Source organism: Ranitomeya imitator, chromosome 3, assembly GCF_032444005.1.
Source record: "Ranitomeya imitator isolate aRanImi1 chromosome 3, aRanImi1.pri, whole genome shotgun sequence".
NCBI classification, from domain to species: domain Eukaryota; kingdom Metazoa; phylum Chordata; class Amphibia; order Anura; family Dendrobatidae; genus Ranitomeya; species Ranitomeya imitator.
In genome coordinates, this window is record NC_091284.1 from 413,583,736 (window position 1) to 413,598,444 (window position 14,709).

Consider the following 14,709-nt stretch of genomic DNA (forward strand, 5'->3'; position numbering starts at 1 on the left):
CCGGAAGTGACATGCGGCCGGAAAGAGAGGAAGGTGCGGCGTTGAACTGGTTCCCCCAGCGGCCGCATGGAGACACCGACGCCAGCAGAGGCCGCCGCTGAGCCTGCACACACCAGGGGACGGACGGAGGGATCGAGAGCCCCCGCCAGGAGGAAGCGATCCCCAACCCAGGAGCAGCGCTACACTGGTAGGCTGAGGGACCCTTCGGGCGGGTGTCAGCCAACGGGTGTCTCAGGAGGGAAGGGTGAGGCTGAGCCCCCCCGATCCACATCCCCCCCGCACAGAACGGCAGATCCTCTCGTCCGTTCCTATCCCTGATGGGACAGGAAAAACACTGAAGGGTGGTAGGGGGAGGGTCCTTTTAACCTCTCGTGTTCCTGTCCCATCAAGGATAAGAAGGACGTCCTCCAGTGTGCTGTCAGGTGGTGAACTGGAAAGCGTCTTTTAGTGTGTGACAGCTGCCAATCATAAAAATCCACTAGAAAACCCCCTATAAATAGAAATCAAACCCCCTTCATCAACTCCTTAGTTAGGGAAAAATTAAAAAAATTTATTCATTTCCATTTTCCCATTAGGGTTAGGGTTAGGGTTAGGGTTTGGATCCCTTCAGGGCTGCCACTAGAAATTTTGGGGCCCCATACTGGCAAAATTTTCGGGGCCCCCTTGAAACACCGCCCAGGCTCCACCCCTCGAACTGTCCACAGTCCCACCGCTCTCTCTTGGAAAATCTCCACTTCTCACCTATCACACATTGACAGTTCCCATCACCAGATCACACATATAGCCGGCAGCTTTTGTTTTGGCCAAAAGATTTTATAAGCCGCCACCATAAAACGGTTGACACTTTTGGCCGGGCCCTACTCTACTGTAACCTACTAAATATTTGTTAAAATATGCAATACAATTTAGGTATATTTTTATTTATTTTTCAATTTTTAAAAAGACCTATAATACTACATACAAGGAACAAATACCACAGCACTATGACCAGACCACATATTACCACCACAGTGACTGAATAATATAAAATACAAGGAACAAATACCGCTACACCGTGACCAGACCGCATATAACCACAAATGACTGAATACTACAATACTGATCAGTAATAAAAAAAAAAACACAATACTATCACCATCAGTGCCATTATACACAGGAGATCTGTACTTAGTATGCAGTGTCTGTGTAGAGGTAATACAGTGATCACCGGTGACTAGGGTTGAGCGAAACGGGTCGTTCATTTTCAAAAGTCGCCGACTTTTGGCAAAGTCGGGTTTCATGAAACCCGATCCGACCCCTGTGCGGGGTCGGCCATGCGGTACGCGACTTTCGCGCCAAAGTCGTGTTTCAATGACGCGAAAAGCGCCATTTCTCAGCCAATGAAGGTAAACGCAGAGTGTGGGCAGCGTGATGACATAGGTCCTGGTCCCCACCATCTTAGAGAAGGGCATTGCAGTGATTGGCTTGCTGTCTGCGGCGTCACAGGGGCTATAAAGGGGCGTTCCCGCCGACCGCCATGTTACTGCTGCTGATCTGAGCTTAGGGAGAGGTTGCTGCCGCTTCGTCAGAAGCAGGGATAGCGTTAGGCAGGGTCCATTAACCACCAAACCGCTTGTGCTGTAGCGATTTCCACTGCCCAACACCACCTTCGGTGTGCAGGGACAGTGGAAGCTACATTTTTTTTTTTTTCCCCTCAGCGCTGTAGCTCATTGGGCTGCCCTAGAAGGCTCCCTGATAGCTGCATTGCTGTGTGTACGCCGCTGTGCAAACCAACTGCTTTTTTCAAAGCACAAATCCTCTTGTTCCTTCCTTTCTGCACAGCTATCTTTTTTGTTTGTCCACACTTTTTATTTAATTTGTGCATCAGTCCACTCCTTATTGCTGCCTGCCATACCTGGCTGAGATTACTGCAGGGAGATAGTAATTGTTGGACACTCCCTGTTTTTTTTTTGTTTTTTTTTTGTTGGAGATTAAGATTGACATTTCTGCTAGAGTGCCATCCCTGTGTGTGCCATCTCTCACTCAGTGGGCCATAGAAAGCCTATTTATTTTTTTGCTTGATTTGGGTTATAAAATCTACCTGAAAAAATCACTACATCAATCAGTGGGAGAAAAATATTGGCCTCAGGGCTTTTGTGCCACTCTTGACTCCTGTGTGTGCCATCTCTCAGTCAGTGGGCCATAGAAAGCCTATTTATTTTTTTGCTTGATTTGGGTTCTAAAATCTACCTGAAAAAATCACTACATCAATCAGTGGGAGAAAAATATTGGCCTCAGGGCTTGTGTGCCACTCCTGACTCCTGTGTGCATCATCACTCACTCAGTGGGCCATAGAAAGCCCTTTTTTTTTTTTTTTTTTGCTTTATTTGGGTTCTAAATTCAACCTGAAAAAATCAATAAATCAATCAGTGGGAGATTAATATTGGCCTTTGGGCTTGTGTGCCAGTCCTAAGCGTGCCATCTCTCTCTCTCAGATAGTGGGCCATAGAAAGCCTATTTATTATTTTTTTATTTGGTTTATAAACTTTCCCTGGAACAAAAAAAAAAAAGTGGGAGATTAATATTGGCCTCTGGGCTTGTGTGCCAGTCCTGAGCGTGCCATCTCTCTCACAAATAGTGGGCCATAGAAAGCCTATTTATTTTTTTGCTTGATTTGGGTTCTAAAATCTACCTGAAAAAAATCACTACATCAATCAGTGGGAGAAAAATATTGGCCTCAGGGCTTGTGTGCCACTCCTGACTCCTGTGTGCATCATCACTCACTCAGTGGGCCATAGAAAGCCCTTTTTTTTTTTTTTTTGCTTTATTTGGGTTCTAAATTCTACCTGAAAAAATCAATAAATCAATCAGTGGGAGATTAATATTGGCCTTTGGGCTTGTGTGCCAGTCCTAAGCGTGCCATCTCTCTCTCTCAGATAGTGGGCCATAGAAAGCCTATTTATTATTTTTTTATTGGGTTTATAAATTTTCCCTGGAACAAAAAAAAAAAAAAAGTGGGAGATTAATATTGGCCTCTGGGCTTGTGTGCCAGTCCTGAGCGTGCCATCTCTCTCACAAATAGTGGGCCATAGAAAGCCTACTTATTTTTTTTTTTTGGTTTTATAAATTCTCCCTGAAAAAAAAAGGGAGATTAATATTGGCCTTTGGGCTTGTGTGCCAGTCCTAAGCGTGCCATCTCTCTCTCTCAGATAGTGGGCCATAGAAAGCCTATTTATTATTTTTTTTATTGGGTTTATAAATTTTCCCTGGAACAAAAAAAAAAAAAAAGTGGGAGATTAATATTGGCCTCTGGGCTTGTGTGCCAGTCCTGAGCGTGCCATCTCTCTCACAAATAGTGGGCCATAGAAAGCCTATTTATTTTTATTTTTTTGGTTTTATAAATTCTCCCTGAAAAAAAAAGGGAGATTAATATTGGCCTTTGGGCTTGTGTGCCAGTCCTAAGCGTGCCATCTCTCTCTCTCAGATAGTGGGCCATAGAAAGCCTATTTATTTATTTTTTTATTGGGTTTATAAATTCTTCCTGAAAAAATCATTTTATTCTATTATTTTTTTTTCCTAAAGTCTCCCTGAAAAAAAAAAAAACAACAAATCAGTGGGAGATTAATATTGCCCTTTCTGCTTGTGTGCCAGTCTTGACTCCTGGGTGTGCCATCTCTCTCTCTCTCTCCAATTGTGGGCCATAGAAAGCCTATTATTTTTTTAGCTTGATTTGGGTTCCAAAATCTACCTGAAAAAATCACTACATCAATCAGTGGGAGATAAATATTGGCCTCTGGGCTTGTGTGCCAGTCCTGAGCGTGCCATCTCTCTCACAAATAGTGGGCCATAGAAAGCCTATTTATGTTTTTGGTTGATTTGGGTTCTAAATTCTACCTGAAAAAATCAATAAATCAATCAGTGGGAGATAAATATTGGCCTCTGGGCTTGTGTGCCACTCCTGACTCCTGTGTGCGTCATCTCTCACTCAGTGGGCCATAGAAAGCCTTTTTTTGTTTTATTTGTTTTCTAAATTCTCCCTGAAAAAATCATTTTACATAGTAACATAGTAACATAGTTAATAAGGCCGAAAAAAGACATTTGTCCATCCAGTTCAGCCTATATTCCGTCATAATAAATCCCCAGATCTACGTCCTTTTACAGAACCTAATAATTGTATGATACAATATTGTTCTGCTCCAGGAAGACATCCAGGCCTCTCTTGAACCCCTCGACTGAGTTCCCATCACCACCTCCTCAGGCAAGCAATTCCAGATTCTCACTGCCCTAACAGTAAAGAATCCTCTTCTATGTTGGTGGAAAAACCTTCTCTCCTCCAGACGCAAAGAATGCCCCCTTGTGCCCGTCACCTTCCTTGGTATAAACAGATCCTCAGCGAGATATTTGTATTGTCCCCTTATATACTTATAAATGGTTATTAGATCGCCCCTCAGTCGTCTTTTTTCTAGACTAAATAATCCTAATTTCGCTAATCTATCTGGGTATTGTAGTTCTCCCATCCCCTTTATTAATTTTGTTGCCCTCCTTTGTACTCTCTCTAGTTCCATTATATCCTTCCTGAGCACCGGTGCCCAAAACTGGACACAGTACTCCATGTGCGGTCTAACTAGGGATTTGTACAGAGGCAGTATAATGCTCTCATCATGTGTATCCAGACCTCTTTTAATGCACCCCATGATCCTGTTTGCCTTGGCAGCTGCTGCCTGGCACTGGCTGCTCCAGGTAAGTTTATCATTAACTAGGATCCCCAAGTCCTTCTCCCTGTCAGATTTACCCAGTGGTTTCCCGTTCAGTGTGTAATGGTGATATTGATTCCCTCTTCCCATGTGTATAACCTTACATTTATCATTGTTAAACCTCATCTGCCACCTTTCAGCCCAAGTTTCCAACTTATCCAGATCCATCTGTAGCAGAATACTATCTTCTCTTGTATTAACTGCTTTACATAGTTTTGTATCATCTGCAAATATCGATATTTTACTGTGTAAACCTTCTACCAGATCATTAATGAATATGTTGAAGAGAACAGGTCCCAATACTGACCCCTGCGGTACCCCACTGGTCACAGCGACCCAGTTAGAGACTATACCATTTATAACCACCCTCTGCTTTCTATCACTAAGCCAGTTACTAACCCATTTACACACATTTTCCCCCAGACCAAGCATTCTCATTTTGTGTACCAACCTCTTGTGCGGCACGGTATCAAACGCTTTGGAAAAATCGAGATATACCACGTCCAATGACTCACCGTGGTCCAGTCTATAGCTTACCTCTTCATAAAAACTGATTAGATTGGTTTGACAGGAGCGATTTCTCATAAACCCATGCTGATATGGAGTTAAACAGTTATTCTCATTGAGATAATCCAGAATAACATCCCTCAGAAACCCTTCAAATATTTTACCAACAATAGAGGTTAGACTTACTGGCCTATAATTTCCAGGTTCACTTTTAGAGCCCTTTTTGAATATTGGCACCACATTTGCTATGCGCCAGTCCTGCGGAACAGACCCTGTCGCTATAGAGTCACTAAAAATAAGAAATAATGGTTTATCTATTACATTACTTAGTTCTCTTAGTACTCGTGGGTGTATGCCATCCGGACCCGGAGATTTATCTATTTTAATCTTATTTAGCCGGTTTCGCACCTCTTCTTGGGTTAGATTGGTGACCCTTAATATAGGGTTTTCATTGTTTCTTGGGATTTCACCTAGCATTTCATTTTCCACCGTGAATACCGTGGAGAAGAAGGTGTTTAATATGTTAGCTTTTTCCTCGTCATCTACAACCATTCTTTCCTCACTATTTTTTAAGGGGCCTACATTTTCAGTTTTTATTCTTTTACTATTGATATAGTTGAAGAACAGTTTGGGATTAGTTTTACTCTCCTTAGCAATGTGCTTCTCTGTTTCCTTTTTGGCAGCTTTAATTAGTTTTTTAGATAAAGTATTTTTCTCCCTATAGTTTTTTAGAGCTTCAATGGTGCCATCCTGCTTTAGTAGTGCAAATGCTTTCTTTTTACTGTTAATTGCCTGTCTTACTTCTTTGTTTAGCCACATTGGGTTTTTCCTATTTCTAGTCCTTTTATTCCCACAAGGTATAAACCGCTTACACTGCCTATTTAGGATGTTCTTAAACATTTCCCATTTATTATCTGTATTCTCATTTCTGAGGATATTGTCCCAGTCTACCAGATTAAGGGCATCTCTAAGCTGTTCAAACTTTGCCTTCCTAAAGTTCAATGTTTTTGTGACTCCCTGACAAGTCCCCCTAGTGAAAGACAGGTGAAACTGCACAATATTGTGGTCGCTATTTCCTAAATGCCCAACCACCTGCAGATTTGTTATTCTGTCAGGTCTATTAGATAGTATTAGGTCTAAAAGTGCTGCTCCTCTGGTTGGATTCTGCACCAATTGTGAAAGATAATTTTTCTTGGTTATTAGCAGAAACCTGTTGCCTTTATGGGTTTCACAGGTTTCTGTTTCCCAGTTAATATCCGGGTAGTTAAAGTCCCCCATAACCAGGACCTCATTATGGGTTGCAGCTTCATCTATCTGCTTTAGAAGTAGACTTTCCATGCTTTCTGTTATATTTGGGGGTTTGTAACAGACCCCAATGAGAATTTTGTTACCATTTTTCCCTCCATGAATTTCAACCCATATGGACTCGACATCTTCATTCCCTTCGCTAATATCCTCCCTTAAAGTGGACTTTAGACAAGACTTTACATAGAGACAAATCCCTCCTCCTCTCCGATTTTTACGATCCTTTCTAAACAGACTGTAACCCTGTAAGTTAACTGCCCAGTCATAGCTTTCATCTAACCATGTCTCGGTTATTCCCACTATGTCAAAGTTACCTGTAGATATTTCTGCTTCTAGTTCTTCCATCTTGTTTGTCAGGCTTCTGGCGTTCGCGAGCATGCAGTTTAGAGGATTTTGTTTTGTTCCAATCTCCTCACTGTGGATTGTTTTAGAAATGTTCTTACCTCCCTTCTGAGTATTTTATTTTATTTGGTTTCTAAATTCTTCCTGAAAAAATCATTTTATTCTATTTTTTTTTTTCCTAAAGTCTCCCTGAAAAAAAAACAAAAACAAATCAGTGGGAGATTAATATTGCCCTTTCTGCTTGTGTGCCAGTCTTGACTCCTGGGTGTGCCATCTCTCTCTCTCTCTCCAATTGTGGGCCATAGAAAGACTATTATTTTTTTAGCTTGATTTGGGTTCCAAAATCTACCTGAAAAAATCACTACATCAATCAGTGGGAGATAAATATTGGCCTCTGGGCTTGTGTGCCACTCCTGACTCCTGTGTGCGTCATCTCTCACTCAGTGGGCCATAGAAAGCCTTTTTTTGTTTTATTTGTTTTCTAAATTCTCCCTGAAAAAATCTTTTTATTTTATTTGGTTTCTAAATTCTTCCTGAAAAAATCATTTTATTCTATTATTTTTTTTTCCTAAAGTCTCCCTGAAAAAAAAAAAAAAAAACAAATCAGTGGGAGATTAATATTGCCCTTTCTGCTTGTGTGCCAGTCTTGACTCCTGGGTGTGCCATCTCTCTCTCTCTCTCTCCAATTGTGGGCCATAAAAAGCCTATTATTTTTTTAGCTTGATTTGGGTTCCAAAATCTACCTGAAAAAATCACTACATCAATCAGTGGGAGATAAATATTGGCCTCTGGGCTTGTGTGCCACTCCTGACTCCTGTGTGCGTCATCTCTCACTCAGTGGGCCATAGAAAGCCTTTTTTTGTTTTATTTGTTTTCTAAATTCTCCCTGAAAAAATCATTTTATTTTATTTGGTTTCTAAATTCTTCCTGAAAAAATCATTTTATTCTATTATTTTTTTTTCCTAAAGTCTCCCTGAAAAAAATAAAAAAATCAAATCAGTGGGAGATTAATATTTACATTTGTGCTTCAGTGACAGTCCTGCGTGTGTGGCATCTCTCTCATTTGTTGCCACCAACAACAGAGTGTGTAACATTGTGCCTGATTTTCGTTGTGGTCTCACTCACCTGTAAAGGGGTAGCTAAATCATACTGAAGTTATAGCTCACCGTGTAAGTTGTGTGACAGCAACAAATACCGTTAGTTTGTTTACGTTTTTAAAACAATGAAGAAGTCTGGTGGAAGAGGTCGTGGCCGGGGGCGTTCATTGTCAGCTGGTAATGAGGGTAGTGGTAGTGGTGGAGCATCAGCTGGTCGTGGGAAAAAAAATATTGCACCTAAGTCTGGAGCTGTGGAGCCAGGTTCGTCGTCTGGCTACACAAGGCCTCGAACGCTCCCTTTTCTGGGAGTAGGAAAACCGCTTTTAAAGCCGGAGCAGCAAGAGCAAGTTTTGGCTTATCTTGCTGACTCAGCCTCTAGCTCTTTTGCCTCCTCTCGTGAAACTGGTAAATGTCAAAGCAGCGCGTCGTTAGTGGATGTTCACGGTCAGGGACAAGTCGCTTCCTTGTCCTCTTCAGCAAAAACAACAACAGAGAAGAATGCAGCAGGCGACACAACGGGTTACTCCATGGAGCTCTTTACACATACCGTCCCTGGCTTAGAAAGTGAAGCAGTTAACAGTCCATGCCCATTACAAGTTGAATCTGACATGGAGTGCACTGATGCACAGCCACAGCCAGACTACTATGCTGGTCCTTTGACTCAGACCACAACATTGCCCTCGCAGGGTAATGATCAAGAATCAGACCCTGATGAGACTATGTTGCCCCATCACGAACGCTATACCACCGACCGACACGGTGACACAGACGAAGTTGCACACGAGCTACAAGAAGAGGTAATAGATGACCCAGTTCTTGACCCCGATTGGCAGCCATTGGGGGAACAGGGTGCAGGCGGCAGCAGTTCTGAAGCGGAGGAGGAGGGGCCGCAGCAGGCATCAACATCGCAACAGGTTCCATCTGCCGGGCCCGTATCTTGCCCAAAACGCGTGGCAAAGCCAAAACCTGTTGGAGGACAGCGTGGCCATCCGGTTAAAGCTCAGTCTGCAATGCCTGAAAAGGTATCCGATGCTAGAAAGAGTGCAGTCTGGCATTTTTTTGAACAACATCCAATTGATCAGCGCAAAGTCATCTGTCAAAAATGTTCAACTACCTTAAGCAGAGGACAGAATCTGAAAAGTCTCAATACAAGTTGCATGCATAGACATTTAACCACCATGCATTTGCAAGCCTGGACTAACTACCAAACGTCCCTTAAGGTTGTAGCACCCTCGGCCAATGAAGCTAGTCAGCAACGCAACATCCCTTCCGGCAGTGTAGGGCCACCATTTTCCGCACCACCTGCAGTATCTGTGCAGGTTTCTTTGCCAGGCCAAAGCAGTCAGGGTCAGGGAATCACCAGTTTCGTAGTAGGAAACACTGCATCTAGGGCACCGGCGGCAACAATACCATCTCCCACCGTCTCTCAGTCTGCCATGTCCACCGGCACCCCCGCTAGTTCCACGATCTCCAGCTCTCCAGTCCAGCTCACCCTACATGAGACTATGGTTAGAAAAAGGAAGTACTTAGCCTCGCATCCGCGTACACAGGGTTTGAACGCCCACATAGCTAGACTAATCTCGTTAGAGATGATGCCCTACCGGTTAGTTGAAAGCGAAGCTTTCAAAGCCCTGATGGACTACGCTGTACCACGCTACGAGCTACCCAGTCGACACTTTTTTTCCAGAAAAGCCATCCCAGCCCTCCACCAGCATGTTAAAGAGCGCATCGTCCATGCACTCAGGCAATCTGTGAGCACAAAGGTGCACCTGACAACAGATGCATGGACCAGTAGGCATGGCCAGGGACGTTACGTGTCCATCACGGCACACTGGGTGAATGTTGTGGATGCAGGGTCCACAGGGGACAGCAAGTTTGGGACAGTTCTGCCTAGCCCACGGTCTAGGAAACAGTTGGCTGTAGCCGTTCGCACCCCCTCCTCCTCCTCTTCATCCTCCTGCAGAAGCGAGAGCTCGTCCACAGACCGCAGTCGCACAACCACTCCATCCGCAGCTGCCACTGTTGCACACCAGGTCTCCCATTATGGGGCAGCTACTGGCAAACGTCAGCAGGCTGTATTGGCTATGAAGTGTTTGGGCGACAACAGACACACCGCGGAAGTTCTGTCCGAGTTCTTGCAGAAAGAAACGCAGTCGTGGCTGGGCACTGTAGATCTTGAGGCAGGCAAGGTAGTGAGTGATAACGGAAGGAATTTCATGGCTGCCATCTCCCTTTCCCAACTGAAACACATTCCTTGCCTGGCTCACACCTTAAACCTGGTGGTGCAGTGCTTCCTGAAAAGTTATCCGGGGTTATCCGACCTGCTCCTCAAAGTGCGTGGACTTTGCTCACATATCCGCCGTTCGCCCGTACACTCCAGCCGTATGCAGACCTATCAGCATTCTTTGAACCTTCCCCAGCATCGCCTAATCATAGACGTTGCAACAAGGTGGAACTCAACACTGCACATGCTTCAGAGACTGTGCGAACAGAGGCGGGCTGTTATGTTTTTGTGGGAGGATACACATACACGAGCAGGCAGTAGGATGGCAGACATGGAGTTGTCATGTGTGCAGTGGTCGAAGATTCAAGACATGTGTCAAGTCCTTCAGTGTTTTGAGGAATGCACACGGCTGGTTAGTGCAGACAACGCCATAATAAGCATGAGCATCCCCCTAATGCGTCTGCTGATGCAAAGTTTGACGCACATACAGGATCAGGCGTCTGCAGCTGAGGAAGAGGAAAGCCTTGATGACAGTCAGCCATTGTCTGGCCAGGGCAGTGTACAGGACGAGTTAGCGGGCGAAGAGGAGGAGGAGGACGAGGAGGATGATGGGGATGATTATATTTTTAATGAGGAAGCTTTTCCGGGGCCACTGGAAATTGGTGGCGCGGCAAGGCCGGGTTCTGGTTTTTGGAGGGACACAAGTGACGTGGATTTGCCTGAAACTGCCCCTCAACCAAGCACAACCGCAGATTTGAGAACTGGAACTTTGGCCCACATGGCGGATTATGCCTTACGTATCCTCAAAAGGGACACACGCATAACTAAAATGATGAACGATGACGATTACTGGTTGGCCTGCCTCCTTGATCCTCGCTATAAAGGCAAATTGCAAAATATAATGCCACATGAGAACTTGGAACTAATATTAGCAACCAAACAATCAACTCTTGTTGACCGTTTGCTTCTGGCATTCCCTGCACACAGCGCCCGTGATCGTTCTCACACGAGCTGCAGGGGCCAGCAGACCAGAGGAGTTAGAGGGGCAGAAATCAGAAGTGGCGTTGGCCAGAGGGGTTTTCTGACCAGGTTGTGGAGTGATTTTGCTATGACCGCAGACAGGACAGGTACTGCAGCATCAATTCAAAGTGACAGGAGACAACATTTGTCCAGTATGGTTACAAACTATTTTTCATCCCTTATCGATGTTCTCCCTCAACCGTCATTCCCATTTGATTACTGGGCATCAAAATTAGACACCTGGCCAGAATTGGCAGAATATGCATTGCAGGAGCTTGCTTGCCCGGCAGCTAGTGTCCTATCAGAAAGAGTATTCAGTGTTGCAGGTTCAATACTAACAGAAAAAAGGACTCGTCTGGCTACCCAAAATGTAGATGATCTAACCTTCATTAAAATGAACCACAACTGGATTTCGAAATCTTTTGCCCCACCTTGCCCGGCTGACACCTAGCTTTCCTATGAAAAGGTCTTGTGTCATGATCCCAATGGCAGGGGATCACTAAAGGACAAGCACAGATACAAACAAGCTCTAGGGCGATGGAACCTGAGCTGACCGCGACCCTGAACCTAACACACAAATAAAAGTAGCCGGGGAACGTGCCTACGATGATCCTAGACGTCTCGCTCCAGCCGAAGATCTAACTTCCCCTATTAGAAGAAACACAGACCTCTCTTGCCTCCAGAGAAATACCCCACAGAAATAGCAGCCCCCCACATATAATGACGGTGAAATGAGAGGAAAGCACATACGCAGTATGAAAACAGTTTCAGCAAAATGAGGCCCGCTAAAGCTAGATAGCAGAGGATACAAAAGTGAACTGAGCAGTCAGCGAAAAACCCTTCAAAAAAACCATCCTGAAATTACTTGAACTCATGTGCCAACTCATGGTACATGAGGAGCAATTTCAGCCCACTAGAGCAACCAGCAGCAAGAATCACATATCTGCAGGCTGGACTAAAAAACCAAATAAAGCAAAACACCAAAACAGGAAAATCCAAACTTAGCTTGACCAGAAGGTTCTAGGAGCAGGGAGCAGAGATAACAAGACACACTGGATACATTGATAACCGGCGAGGAAATGCCAGCAAAGCCAGGTTAAATAGGAAACTCCCATATCCTGATGGAACAGGTGGAACCCAGAGACCCAGGAAAGACAAGTCACCCAGTACCATCAGTAACCACCAGAGGGAGCCCAAAAACAGAACTCACAACAGTCTTGCCTGTGGACTATTCTGAATGCCTTTTCCAATCTCGTAATTTTCTGCACCTGATTGTCCAGCATACGACATGTTTACACCTCACTAAATGGCCAAACTCCCCACACGGGGCCGTGGTATCGACACTTGGTGACAGCACCCGTGAGAGTGCTGTTTGTCTGAAGAGGTGGGTGTGCCCGCTTTTGGTCGACGGCACTGCCACTGGGTCCCTCCTAGTACAATAAAGTGTCTCTGGCGGTGGTGGTGCGCACCCAACGTCAGACACACCGTTGTAATATGAGGGGCCCTGGGCCTGTACCGCCGGCCACAAGACAGTTCCCCCCCCCAGCTCAAACAGTGCTCTACCACTTGCAAAATTATCTCACAGCTCCACCAATGTTTAGTCTATGCGCTGACATCCTTCAATGCCTGCCACTGACAATACCATTGTATTGACATTTTTGTTATGTTAGGCCTTCGAAGCCTGTCTGCGGTCACTCCTTACAATATGCCTCCACTGACCACACCACTGCTGCCCGTGTACCCCTGGAACCAATTTAAAATTGCCTACAGCCATGTGTTATTATTTTAGGCCTTCGATGCCTGTCTGCGGTCACTCCTTACAATATGCCTCCACTGACCACACCACAGCTGCCCGTGTACCCCTGGAACCAATTTAAAATTGCCTACAGCCAGCCCAATTTTTTTACTTTAGGCCCTCGATGCCTGTCTGCGGTCACTCCTTCCACTAGGCCTCCACTGACCACACCACTGCTGCCCGTGTACCCCTGGAACCAATTTAAAATTGCCTACAGCCATGTGTTATTATTTTAGGCCTTCGATGCCTGTCTGCGGTCACTCCTTACAATATGCCTCCACTGACCACACCACTGCTGCCCGTGTACCCCTGGAACCAATTTAAAATTGCCTACAGCCAGCCTAATTTTTTTATTTTAGGCCTTCGATGCCTGTCTGCGGTCCGTTCTTTCTACTACTACTACTACACTGACCAGGCCACTGCTGCCCGTGTTCCCCTGGAACCAATTTAAAATTGCCAACAGAAATGTGTTATTATGTTAGGCCTTCGATGCCTGTTTGCGGTCACTCCTTCCAATAGTTCTCCACTGACCAGACCAATGCTGGCCGTGTACCCCTGGAACCCAGCTGAAAGTGCATGTAGCCTCCTTTTTTTCTTTGTTTTATATTTAGAAAGTCCAGATGAACTACGCTGTGCAACGGTTCAAGCTACCCAGTCGACATTTCTTTTGCGAGAAAAGCCATCCCAGCCCTCCACTGGCATGAAAAAGTCTGCATTGTCATAGCACTCAGGCAATCAAACAGTAGAAAGGTGCACCTGACAAGAGACGCATGGACCAGTAGGCATGTCCACAAAAAGTTACGTGTCCATTACGGCGCACTGGGTTAATGTGTTGGATGCATGGTCCACAAGGGACAGCCTACAAAGTCTGTCTGCAGTCCCTAATTCCAATTTTCCTCTGCTGACCACACCACTGCTGCCCGTGTACCCCTGGAACCAATTTTACAGTGTCTACAGCCTAATTTTGTTATGTTAGGCCTACTACGCCTGTCTGAGGTCCCTCCTTCCAATACTCGTCCACTGACCACACCACTGCTGCCCGTGGACCCCTGGAACCTATTTTTAATTGCATAGAGCATCCTTTTTTTAATAGTAGGCGTACAAAGTCTGTCTGCGGTCCACTATTGAAATTGTCCTCCACTGCCCAGAGCACTTCTGCTTGTGTACCCCTGTAACTTTTTAAAGCTGCAGTGAGCCACATTTTTGGGTTAAGTCCTACTACCTGTGTCTCTCTGCGCCACTCAATTCAGCTGTGTTCCTTTGAAAAAAGCTGAGCGTCAATAGTCTTGTTTTCAGCCTCTAGGAATTTTAAAACTGCATTGGGGGTACAACTTTGGTAGGGCCTACTAACGGTGTCTGCCTCCCCAAGGTGTGCCCCAGGTTTCCTCGCCATTGCTTCGATCTTAATGCTCTCGTTTAGTAGTTGTTGGAAACTACACTGCATTAGGCCTACAAATTGGGTATGGGGTGTAGAGAGATGGTGTGTTCCACTCCAAGGTGTTCTCCAGGTTACCTTTCCTGAGCTCCGATCTTCCGGCTCTCGTTTAGTAGTTCTTGGAAACTACACTGCATTAGGCCTACAAATTGGGTATGGGGTGTAGAGAGATGGTGTGTTCCACTCCAAGGTGTTCTCCAGGTTGCCTTTCCTGAGCTTCGATCTTCCGGCTCTCGTTTAGTAGTTCTTGG